Here is an 11,420-nt window from a genome sequence, read left to right on the forward strand (position 1 = left end):
AGGAGTAATGCCAGCTTTATCTTGTCCGCCCCCCTGTGGCTGACCCCCACTCCCCAACCAGGAATGCCAGGAAGAAATGGCGAAATCCCAGGAAAGCAGTGCACATGCTAGGCAGGTTCCCCAAGTCTTCCTTATCTTGCGGTTGTCTCGCCAGGGCCCTCAGAGGTGGGTGAGTGAAGCCAGAAGGGAGGAACAATGCAAGAGGTGACAAGGATAAAGATGCATTGTACCTCATAATTTGTTATATTGAACTGAAATCCTTTTGTACAACCACTTAGAGGTAATTTGTTCGTTTAAAAAATTAGAGAAAAAAATAACAAGCTAACAGAAGTTGAAACTTGACCTAGATCTGTGGCAAGTGTCTGCTTCTTGCCCAGGACTTCTAGCTTGTCTGCCTGGCTCTTTTAAAGCAAGATCTAGAATGGGTTCCCTTGGTGGCTCTACTGTACACACCCCTAAGCCTCTTGGAGTCCCCCCTACCCCCAGACTCACCTTGGATGGGTCTTGAGTCTTTTTGTGAGCTTCACAGTCCCCCTTGCAATGACCAGAAAGTGACCAGAACGACAGCTAGGGGGCGCAAATGGAGCAGGTGATTTCCGACCCAGAGCTGCAGCTTGGGGGGAGGGGGCGGGGAGCGGGGATGGGAGAGAAAGGCTGAACTGCATTATCAGAGATAATGTCATTTATAGACAGAATCCGAAGCTTTCCTTTCCTTCTGCCACCCTTGGCGAAAGAGCCTGTAGCACTTCCAGAGGCCCATTAGGAGGGGAGCCTCGCTCGTGCAGGCTCTGCACTTGGCCTTGCACACTCTTCCCATTTGGCTCTCACAGAAGCGGTGTGAGGGGCATCTTGAAATACGCCTGCTCTATAGGGCCAGAAACTGAGGTTACAGAGGGTGAGTACACGCAGAGTATTGTGATAATGCTGCAATTCAAAGCGGAGGCTTTTTGCCTCGAAAAAGCCAGACTGAGGGTCTTAGCCACCAATACTTTGCCTGGCGGGGGCGGGGGGGGGGAACAAACAACCCCCCCCCAAAAAAAAACTCACCTCTTCCTTCATAGTCTTTGAGAATCATAAGAAACTATCATGGGGTGTGTGTGTGTGTGTGTGTGTGTGTGTGTGTGTGTGTGTATGTGAGTTCTAGAGCTTGAACTCGGGTTAGGCACTGTTCTGAGCTCTTTTTTTCCCCCTCAAGGCTAGCATTCTACAACTTGAGCCACAGCCCCACTTCCAGATTTTTGGTGGTTAATTGGAGATAAGAGCCACAGAGATTTTTCTTGTCCAGCCTGGCTTTGAACCCAGATCCTCAGATTTCAGCTTCCTGAGTAGGTAGAGGTACAGATATGAGCCACCACTGCCTGGCTCAAGATACTCTCTTTGACTGTTTGAATTCCATATCTCAAGAACAGTACTCAACTCATTCTTGTTTGTATGCAAAGAATAGACAGATTTTTTTTTAATGGCAAATGACTATTATCCTAGCTACTCAGGAGGCTGAGTTCTGAGGATCAAAGTTCAAAACCAGCCTGGGCAGACAAATACAAGGCAAATTAGCCAGCAAAGAGCCAGAAGTGGAGCTGTGGCTCAAGTGGCAAAGCTCCATCCTTGGATAAAAAAGCTAAGGGACAGTGCCCAGGCCCAAGTTCAAGCCAAAGCCCCAGTACTATCAGTCACACACACACAAACACACACACACACACTTTGCTCAAGGCCACACTGTAAAGTCAAGGTCAATGTCAACAGTGTATGTCTCAAATTAAGGTCTCTGAATTCCTGAGCATCTATGTGAAAAATATTAAATTCCCTGTTTTCATTGTCTTTGTTTATTATTATAAGCAGTGTGGATCTTAAGGAGCTAATCCTGAGTCTGCATGTGAGAGCCTGATTCATGCCAGCGTTTGCCCATTTATAGCCTGCCTTGTCTTGATTGAATCTGTACAAAGAAGGCCACGAGACAAGTACTAACATATTTCTTAGTAATCTGAATAGACCTGAGAAAGGAAGAATTGAGTCATCCCTGGCACACAGTGAAACGTTGTGCCAGGTTCAAAAGAACCCCCTTGTTCCCTCAAAGGCAGTGCATGTTGGGATTGCTAACAGCAACTTCATTTCAGGAAAAACAACACAATTCATCATGTTAAATTAATGGTGGTGGGGCTGGGAATGTGGCTTAGCGGTAGAGAGCTTGCCTAGCATGCATGAAGGCCTGGGTTCGATTCCTCAGCACCACATAAACAGAAAAGGCCGGAAGTGGTGCTGTGGCTCAAGTGGCAGAGTGCTAGCCTTGAGCAAAAAGAAGCCAGGGACAGTGCCCAGGCCCTGAGTCCCAAGCCCTCAGGACTGGCCAAAAACACAACACAACAAAATAAATTAATGGCGATGTTTAAAGCTGCTTTCCTACCTTTGTTTGACTTGATAGCTACTTTGTTTTCATCTTACTAAGATATAAGAAATAAAAAATTCATAGCTATGTTTGTACAACTAACTCTAACCCTATATTTATTTATTTATTTAGTCAGTCTTGGGGCTTGAACTCAAGGCTTGGGCACTGTCCCAGAGCTTTCTGCTCAAGGCTAGTGCTCTACCACTTGAGCTCCACTTCCAGCTTTTTTTTTTTTTTTTTTTGCCAGTCCTGGGCCTTGGACTCAGGGCCTGAGCACTGTCCCTGGTTTCTTTTTGCTCAAGGCTAGCACTCTGCCACTTGAGCCACAGCGCCACTTCTGGCCATTTTCTATATATGTGGTGCTGGGGAATCGAACCCAGGGCTTCAAGTATACGAGGCAAGCGCTCTTGCCACTAGGCCATATTCCCAGCCCCCACTTCCAGCTTTTTAATGGTTAATTGGAGAGTCTCATGGACTTTTCTGCTGGGCTGACGTCGAATTGTGATCCTCAGAACTCGCCCTCCCTGAGTAGCTAGGATTACAGGTATGAGCCAGAGGTGCCCAGCTTCTAACTCTATTTTAAATTATAATGATAACAAGTAAAGGCCATGAAAAAAAAATTCCCCCAAAGTGCCCAATTGTCACAGTGGAGCAAAACAAATGTGTGCCTTCAAGAGTGTCTAAGAAAATCTGCAGTGATGGAAGGTGAAAAGTCTCCCAACCAAGAGCAAGAACAAGAAAATTAGTAGCTTTGGGTCCCGGGTTGCTGAGAGTGAAGAAAAGGAGGAGCAATTTGTAAGCCAGAAGGTCCTGGGCAGGTACCTGGGGAAAAGCCAATGACACATCACAGGATAAAATCAATGCTTGAGCTAAGTGGTAGTGGTTCACACTTAGAATCTTAGTTACTCAGAAAGCTGAGATCTGAGAATCGTGGTTTGAAGCCCGCCCTGGCAGACAAGTTTGTGAGACTCTTATCTCCAATTAACCAGCAAAAAGCTTCAAGTGGAGGTGTGGCTCAAGTGGTTGACCCCTAGCCATGATCAAAAAAAGTTAAGCAAGAATGTAACATCCTGAGTTCAAGCGCCGGTACCAGTAAAAATAAATATAAAAGAATTGAGGTGAAACTTCAAGTTTTCCCCAATTAACTATATATCAGACATTTGGTTCTAAGCAGTCTAAAACTGCAAATACTTAGGATGCATAGAATTTAAATATAATTGACAAATAATACAGGGCTGACAGAACAGCCCCCAAATCCACTGAGCTGCCCAGTGCACATGCAGAATGGTTTATTTCGCTGCACTTGGCCAAAACCATGGGTAGCAAATGTGCAAATAAGGTGGGCTTATGTCATACACATTTCTGAAGGACATAACTAAGTAGGAAAGAAAAAGGCTAGGGGGCAGGTTTCTAGTAATGCATGTAGCCACAATGATCAGATGCTGAAGCCAAATGACTGGGAGATTCTGGGTTAATTTGGTGGCTTGATGTCAGAGACCCAGCTTCTTCTTCTCCTTCTTCTTCTTCCTCTTCTTCCTCCTCCTCCTGCTTCTCCTCCTCACTTGAACTAAGGGCTACCAGGACGCTGTCCCTGAGATCTTTTTTGTTCAAGGCTAGTGCTCTACCACTTGAGCCACAGCTCCACTTCTGGCTTTTTTTTGGGGGGGGGCAGTTATTGGAGTTAGGATTCTCATAGGCTTTACTGCCCAGGCTGGCTTCAGATTAGGATCCTCAGCTCTCAGCCTCCTGGCGTGAGCCACCAGGGCCGGGCCCCGCTTCTTTCTCCCTTTGTGTTCTCTGGATTTGGGGGCCTCGCCCGTCGGCCTTGGCTGTCTGGGGAAGCTGCACACATCCTGTTCTTCACAGTCCTATCCAGAGACCCAGAGCCATTCACAGAAGGGCCCCTTAGCTCCCCCAAATCCCTGTGGCCTAGAGCCCTCTCGTCAACCCATCATGGAGGTGCTAGAAAGGGGCAAGGGTGGTTTATACCAGTCCAACAGTACACCACTTTGGGCTGCAAAAGGGACCTCCTTTTCTGAATCTACAGGAAGGTAGCCCTGAAATAATTAATAAATAAATAAATTCAGTGAGAACTCTGCAGCAAGGAAGTCGAGGGTGGCTTTTTGTGGGTTCTGAAAGCATCTTCTGTGAAGAGCTTTCGTAACATTGGACAGGCTTTCTAAAGGAACTTGTCTGCCATGCCAAGGAGCCTGGGCTACATCCAGCCGACACTGGAAAGTCTTCCTGCTCGCCTGTGATCAGATAAAGGATGGCGGGAAGGGGAAGTGAGATTACAGGAAGGGAGGCCAAGGAGGGCGATTTGTTGTGGGCTTCTAGTTCTAAATCGTGCACCTGGTAAGGAAACCAGAATTGGCAGGTTGAAACCAGAACCAACAAGTAGATGGCTAACCTTTGTGCAGGAGCAGCAAACAACAGCTTTCCCTGAGGTTCCTCTGAGAATCTCAAAGCTATTCAGCCCTGGGTGGAGCCGGCCAAAGTGCATGAGCAGAACTCAGGGCTTGAGCACTGTCCCTGGGTATTTTTGCGCAAGGCTAGCACTCAACTTGAGCCATAGCTCTACTCTTGGCTTTTTGTTGTTGTTGTTGTTGTTGTTGTATACTTGGGGCTGAATGTTAAAACAAATCAGACATTTTTGGCACAGCAAGAGTTAAGTTCCTGTACCCCAGTAGCCTGATGCAGGGGGCAGGGAAGGGTCTCCTCTGCTAGGCGGGCTGTCAGGCTCTATTTGCTTCGGAATGGACAGGCTTTCCATACAAAACCCACTGAAGCAGAAGCAGAAGCCAGGCGTGATGAACTTGGACCCAGAAACAAAGTCTTGGATATTAAACTAAAATGCTCTTGTGGGGTATGTGTGTGTGTGTGTGTGTGTGTGTGTGTGTGTGTGTGTGTGTATTTACATCCTGAACCAGATTAGGAGCACCGTAGACGATGTGTACCATATGTCCAGATAGAAGCAGTGGTTTTGTGGTTGTTGTTTGGGTGGGCGTTCACTTATTTGGGTTGGGAGAGACTGTTTTGTGTCCTGGGGTTTGAATATAGGGCCTCACACCTGCTAGACAGGTGTCTCTCAATGACTGCCTGTGTCTGTCTGCCTGTATTGATCATTTTATATGGCCCCATGGCCACATGTTATAATTAATGTTATAAATATCCGAATGGCCCTTGGCAGAACAAAGGTTCCCACACTTGCTTCAAGCGATGCTTAGCCCAAGCTGGGGACCACGCTGGAGCAAGCCTGGACAACTGGGTTCATCAACACACGGGAGGCCACCCTCAGACCTCCAGGAATACTTGGACAGAGACCAGCACTTTGCAGGGATTGAGGAAAGGTCCTGACTTTCAGGCTGTTACTTGAAGATGGTCCTATCTGAGAGCCAGGCATTGTGGCTCTCATCTATAATCCTCACTACTCAAGAAGCTGAAATCTGAGGATTGTGGTTCAAAGCCAGCCTGGGCAAGAAAGTCCATGAGACTCTTCTCTTCAATTAATCACTAAAAAGCCAGATGCAGAGGAATGTTTCAAGTGGTAGATGATACCATCTTTGAGTGAAAAAGCTGAGGCAGAGTATAAGGCCCTGAGTTCAAGCCTAGTACACACACACACACACACACACACACACACACACGCTTATTGAAGTATGATAGGTGCACTTTGATAAGTTGTTTCATGTGTGCAAGGGCCATGAACCCATTGTCACAACTAAGATAGTGAACTTATCTATAACTCCCCAAGTTTTCTCCTGCCCTTTGTAATTCCTTCCCTCCTGCCCTCCCCAGCTCTTGTCAACCAACTGCGGATCTGCTTTCTGTCTCTATAGATTAGTTTGCATTTTCTAGAGTGTTATATAAATGAAATCATACAGTATGTACTCTTTCAGTGTTGGCCTGCTTTCTTTCACTCTGGCTGTCAACCTTTAAGAAACGTTGCTCTAATGGAAGACAGTTGGGCTCAGAGAACCCTGCCAAAGAGCTCATGTTCTTCATATCCTTGCCTCTGCAGCATCTGGCCGTTCTGAATTCGTGTCAGGCTACATAATTTTTCTACAAGGATGCCAAGAGTACTTTCTGGTTAATGGATCGCTCTTCATTAGAAACAAGGATAATTTGTACTCTTTAATTTTTCTGTCAAAATATATAACCTGGCCTGGGAATGTGCCTTGGTGGTAGAGTGCTTGCCTTGCATGCATGAAGCTGTGGGTTCCATTCCTCCGCACCACAAAAACAGAAAAAGCCAGAAGTGGCGCTGTGGCTCAAGTGGTAGAGTGCTAATCTTCAGCAAAAGAAGCTCAGGGACAGTACCCAGGTCCTGAGTCCAAGCCCCAGGACTGGCAGAAAAAAAAAATCTATCTATCTATCTATTTATCTATAATAACTTTAAATATCAACATCATCTTCCTCTATCCGTTCTTATTTTAAATCACAAACAAAAAAGCCCCAAGAGCCAAGTGCAGGTAGCTCACATCTGTGATCCTAGCTACTTAGGAGGCTGAGATCTGAGGATCACAGTTCAAAGCCAGCCACGGCAGGAAAGTCTGTGAGACTCTTATCTCCAATTAACCACCAGAAAGAAAAAAAAAAAAGAAGTGGTACTGTGGCTCAAAGTGGTAGAGCACTAGCCTTGAGCAAAAGAGCTCAGGGATAGGACCCAGGCCCTGAGTTCAAGCCTTGAGACCAACAAAATTAAACAGACAAACATAAGAATTCAGAAGAAAATTAAATACATAGATGCAGTGAGTTACTGCAACTTTGGATTATGTAATTGGAGATATTCATTTCATAATACTGTGAATTTGGATTGTATGGTCTTAAACTGTGCCTGTGTGTACGGGTATATGTGTGTGTGTATGTGGGTGGCGTGTGCACTAGTTGTGGGGCTTGAACTCAGGACCTTGAGTTCTTCCTTAGCTTGTTTGTTCAAGGCTGTCAATCTACCAGTGAGCCACAGCTCCACTTCTAGCTTTTTTGCTAGTTAGTAGAGATAAGCTTCTCTCAGATTTGTCTGCCAGGCTGGCTTAGAACCAGGATCCTCAGATCTCAGCCTCCTACATAGCTAGGATCACAAGCATTAGCCACTGGTGCCTAATATCTGGTTTAAAAATTTTATGGTATCTCCTACAGTGAACTGTGCTTTACATTATGCTTTTAGCTTATAACATCAGCAAGGACTGAATGTAATTCTGAAAAATTTATGGATGATATGGAATAAAATGTCCAGAATTTGTTTAAAAAGATTTCTGAAGGCTGGGGATATGGCCTAGTGGCAAGAGTACCTGCCTCATATACATGAGGCCCTGGGTTTGATTCCCCAGCACCACATATACAGAAAACGGCCAGAAGTGGCGCTGTGGCTCAAGTGGCAGAGTGCTAGCCTTGAGCAAAAAGGAAGCCAGGGACAGTGCTCAGGCCCTGAGTCTAAGGCCCAGGACTGGCCAAAAAAAAAAAAAAAAAAGATTTCTGAAAAGAAAAGTGCTAGGGGCAGATTGAATATAGCTAGCTCTTAGGCATGGTAAACTGTTTGATGGATTCAGAAAGGTTCTTTATACGCTTCCCATGGCTTTTGTGTGTGTTTGAAAGTAACCATCATAAGCAGATTTTTCTAAACAGATGTAAGAAGTTGTCTTTAATATAGGGCTTTTATTTAAGGCATTGTTTATTCATCATTTTTCAAGCCACTGTGCTTTCCATGAGACGTTAAGAGCAATTTTAAGGCTTACATAAAATAATACTTATCTTAGTCCTGCTTAGTACAGAGAAAGCACTTAATAAGCAGTGATTGTTTATGGTGTAATGATTTCATCAGAGTTGATTTGTGGGTGTTAGTATTCAGACCTTCTTGGAACTTGGAGATTTCCTTTGATAATGGGGAAAGTTGTGGTTTTTTTTAAGTATGTCTTTTGAAAAGTTTCTGGAAACACATTGGCGTCAGGAAGTTTCTGAAAGAAACTTTGAGATTTCCAGAGCCTCAATCCAGAAGGTAAAATTTAATATGAAATATTAAGAGAATAATAGCCCACTGGAGGAATAGACTCAAAGTATATCACATGCATATTTGAAAATATCACAATGGAATCCATTAGTTTATACAATGAATATACACTAATAAATTATAGACATGGTGGCACATGTATGCAATACCACCATCCCGGATGTAGAGGCAGGAGGATTGAAAGTTCTAGGCCAGTTTGGGCTATATAGTGAGAGTCTGTCTCAAATGACTTGGGGCTGGTGGACATTGATGGTTCACACCTGTAACCTCCTGTTCAGGAGGCTGAGGATCTGAGGATCATGGTTTGAAGCCAGGACAGGCCAAGAAAAAAGAAAAAAGGAAACCACCAAAAAGCTGGACGTGAAGGTATGGTCCCAGTGGTAGAGTGCCAGCCTTGGGTGAAAAAGTCAAGTGACAGCACAAGGTCCTTCATTCAAACCCTAGTATTAGTGCACACACACACTCACATTCACATACACACACCCCAGGGCTAGGCTGGGGATATAGTTTAGTGGTAGAGCCAGGAGCAGCCATGAGTACACACTGAGGGATAGAATTCTACCATTTTATTAAAAAAAAATACCAAGTCAGTCACTGGTGACTCATGCCTATAATCTTAGCTACACAGGAGGCTGAGATCTGAGAATCATGGTTCAAAGCCAGCCTAGGCAGGAAAATCCCGTGAGACTCTTATCTCCAAGTTACCACCAGAAAACCCGAAGAGGTGCTGTGGCTCAAAGTAGTAGAGCACTAGCCTTGAGCAAAAGAGCTCAGGGACAGCACTCAGGCCTTGAGTTCAAGCCTAACAAATGAGCATAAAGCACCAACAAATGTTTCTTATAATCTACATTCATCGTCTCAAGTTACATATCAACAGTTTGAACAACAGCTGCAGAAGATCACAAATCGGAGAGGCCCATAGGATGCTCTTGATGAAGTGGGAAAAGCCGAGCCCTGGAGGCCGGCCTGGACAATCTGCCCATCACACACACACACACACACACACACACACACACACACGCCCCGGACTGCAGGTAGAACCCGCAGGAGATGACAGCGGGAGGGAGGAGGGGAGGCTGGGGGTCCTTGAACTCAGGAATGTTCTCCTTGAATCTCCCTAGAAGGATAAGAAGGAAAGTGATAGCAGGGTTGAGACTGATTCAAATATATTTTATTTAATTATATTTTGGGGCTGGGGCTTCCACTCAGGACCTGGGCACTGTCGCTGGTTTTGTGCTGAAGGCTAGTGGCTCTACCACTTGAGTCACAGCTCCACTTCAGACTTTTTGGAAGTTCATGGGAGATTTCATGCACTTTGCTTTCCAAGCTGTCTTCAAACCAAGATCCTCAGATCTCAGCCTCCTGAGTAGCTAGGATTACAGGTGTGAGCCAGTGGCACCCAGTTGACTGAAATATATTTTAAATACATGTAGAAATCTTAACAGTGAAATCTCCTTCTGTGTAACTAATGTAAGCTCATGCAAAAAGAAGGATAAGAAGGGGGGCAAGGAGGGAAAGGGAAGGGTAGGAAGAGGGGGCAGGAAGTGATAGCTTTGCTTAGAGGAGGGGCAGAGGAAGGGAAGGCACCCCTGAAGCTACTCTGAATGTCCCGACCGGGTCCAGCCACACAGCCCATCTGGGGACCATAGACTTAGCACTATTTTGCTGCATGTTGTCTTCGGGGACACAGTCAGTGTCGATGTCATGCTAGTGAGCGTCCTCTGGAACCTTCACGAAGTGGAGCATCCGGCCCTCCCCAAGCCCCTGGTCTATCTCTTCACAGATGGAACCTGTCCAGATCCTGGCCTGAAGCTCCCAACGATGCCATGCGGATCCTGCCGGTCTCCTCAGCACCCCGGATTCTCCGCATTCCAGGGAGGGAATGGCTCCGTCTCCAGCTGCCCCTGAGGAGTGTGCACATTCCGCACAAGCTGAGCATGTCAGGGGCCGGGGAAAGCCCCGGGATGCCCCAAAGTCATCGCCCTGGACATGGCAGGCCCCTTCTATGGGTGGTGCCTGGCCGGGGACCAGTGAGCTCTCTCTCTGGCTGTCTAGGTGACCCAGGGGAGCTTATTCAAGGGCAGATGTCTCCAGGATGTTAGGACAGTGCAACACAGCCCTGTCTACAAGGAGGAGCACTAGAGGTTGCGGGGTCCGGGGCAGGGGCTTCCACGCAGAGACAGTGTCAAGCAAAGATGGATTTATTGGGGAAGTAAAAGCAAGCTGACCGGCCAGGGACGCAGCACAGACTCGGGAGCTGAAACTGCGACCCCGACTCGTTCTCAGATTGGGTTTATAAAGGCAAAAATCACAACGCAGGTGGCCAAGCAAAGTACACAATCTTAGTACAGTAAGCGGGAACTTTCCAGACGCTTACTGAAGTATGATAGGTGCAGTTTGGGTAGTTTTAACATTCACAAAAACTGGCTGTTTCTCGACAGGGAAGTGTTTACTAAAGATAGCACTTAAGCACCTGAGCTAGTTAATTTTTTTCAATTCCCAAGGGTGGGAGAGCTCTCAGTGAATTCAAGATGGAGTCAGTCTTGCTCTCCCCAACATAGAAAGTTAACAATGCTGCCACGCTAGCCTTTCTTTGTTTTTTCTTGTGAGACTGGGACTTGAACTCGGTACCTGCCGCTTGCGCTCATTGGCTAGCACTCTACCGACAGCCCTGCCTCCAACCCATACACCAGAGCTCCAGAAGCCATCTCGGACTATGTGGCAACCCTGAGGGTGGGAAAGCTCGTCCTAGGATGATGGGCCCAGAAGACATACTAAGACTACAGGCATGCACAACCACTGTAGGCTTTACATTTTATATATATATATATATATATATATATATATATATATATATATTTAAACATTCTCCATATTGGAAATTTTATCTCAAAAGACCTTGTATCTGCCATTTACGCCATGCCTCCATGTCCTTGTTTGTATTTTGTTCTGAGATGGTGTACCAAGGGCTCCAGGCTGGTTCCAAACTCCATGCTCAACTTAATTTTCTTTTAATACTTTAACTTTCAA

Source organism: Perognathus longimembris, chromosome 6 (genome assembly GCF_023159225.1).
Source record: "Perognathus longimembris pacificus isolate PPM17 chromosome 6, ASM2315922v1, whole genome shotgun sequence".
NCBI classification, from domain to species: Eukaryota; Metazoa; Chordata; class Mammalia; order Rodentia; family Heteromyidae; genus Perognathus; species Perognathus longimembris.